Source organism: Condylura cristata, unplaced genomic scaffold (assembly GCF_000260355.1).
Source record: "Condylura cristata isolate star-nosed mole 26May11 unplaced genomic scaffold, ConCri1.0 scaffold00009, whole genome shotgun sequence".
NCBI lineage: Eukaryota > Metazoa > Chordata > Mammalia > Eulipotyphla > Talpidae > Condylura > Condylura cristata.
Window position 1 is genome coordinate 30,653,985 of NW_004567110.1, and position 1,931 is coordinate 30,655,915.

A 1,931-nucleotide genomic window follows, 5' to 3' on the forward strand; every position below is an offset into this window, starting at 1 on the left:
AGAGACAGAGTGGGGAGCAGAACAGGCAGATCTATGAAGTACACTGTTGAGGGGAGCAGCGGGCGGGTCAGGAGAGGTCTGCCGCGCCATGTGGTCACCTCCGGGGCAGGCAGGGATCAAACTCATGCAGAAGTGGCTTTAGCTTCTTAGTGCTGTGCTTTAACCTGTTGCGCCACCAGGGAGGGCGGGGGAAGGCTAGTTTTAACCCAACTTCTCTAAACAGATAGCTATTGTCCCTTTACTTCAGGTCGGGCTTTGTGTCAGCTGGGTGAATAGAAGGTGCTGGAGCATGGAGACAGGAAGCCTGAGAGCAAAGTCCACGGTAGTGGGCCAGTGGGTGTGGGAAGGGAGTGGGAGATAAGACTGAAAGAAGGTGGAGGGCATTGGGAAGATCTCGAATGCTGAGGGATCTGAGAATAAAGATCCCCAATGTGTCATCACTGTCTACATTTTGTCTTTTCAGAAAATACAGTTGGTAGCAGATTGTGTTCATTTTACTTATATAAAAATATAATTAGACTTAATACTGGATTATTCATTTGTATAGATTTTACTTTGCAACATGCTAAAATCTGGGATTCGTTTCTGTTTCCAAACTGCATACGCAGTAGAAAAATATCTTTTTTTTAAAAAATAGATTTCAATTGTTTTTACATTGTTGTTCCTATTTTTACAGTATTTGGTTTCTCCCCTCAGGTGTAGTCCCTGTAAATCTCCCACCACCACACCACCTGGGAACCATCACATGGTCCCTGGTGCTCTTCCCAAGCCCATTGACCCCTTTTCCTCACTTTCCCCTGCTTTCCGCCTCAGAAAAATAGTTGCTAGAAAAATGCCTAGTTCATGTTTAACATTATGAGTCAGTTTTAAAGAGATTTAGTTCAGCTGAACTAAAATTCTGTTGCAAAAGCTAACTTTTACAGCTTCTTAGATTTTGAGTCTTAACTGTCCTCAGAGGTCTTAATCCTGGTTTTTCTTTGAATTAGCTATAGAACCTTGGGATAGTTTTCTTAAAGCAGGTGACCTATATAAACAATATACACATTTCATATCTGTTTATTGCTTTCTATGTCTGCATGTGTTCTCTGTAGCTGTCTACCATATAGGGATGTGTTGTAGAAAGAGCTGAAGGATGTTTTGGACTTCGGTGTGAAGCATGACAATATCATTTCCTAGCTGCCTGGTTTTCAGGAACTGCTTTAAGTTTGAACCTCAGTTTCCTACCTCACTATGTTGAAGAAGAGCATGCATTTACTGCTGAGACATTGCTCTGTGTTTTCCATTTTTGGAAACTGAGGCAGAGAGATTAAGTAGTACATTCCCAGAGAGTGGAAGGCAGAGCCGGGTGCCCAGTCCACTCGTATGCACCATCCACTCTGTTTTTGTAGGGGCCCCCCACCCCCACCACTCCAACATAATCCCCTATACACAGATCTTAATAAATGCATATTTCTATCTTTACGTCCCATGGCATTTGCGAATCTACCATGGGCGAGTACTCTTAGCCTTTGAAAGTATGAGCTATCCAAATAAAAGGCATTTAAACATTTCAAGATCTGAATTTTTAGAGTGGATGGAATTTTAACATGCTGGTAATGTTAGTGGTATGTGTTCAATGTAGAAAAACCTTAAAAGTAAAAAGATGAAAAAGGAAATGAATCATTCAAACCTCTAGTGATAAAGAAGAGATTGGGAATTTAGGGAAATCAGTGCCTTCGTCACTCCATTGCTTTTGCCTTGTTCTAGAAGGCCAGCCTTAATAGATTAGCCTGGCTAGAGATCTAGAGATGCCATGTGAATTTCTCAGATCTTGGAACCAGTCACACTATATACAAGATTGAGGTATACTTTTTTTTTTTTTTAAAGATTTATTTATTCATACAGAACTGGGGTACAGGCCAGAGATGCGGAGGGTGAGAGGATTCACCAGA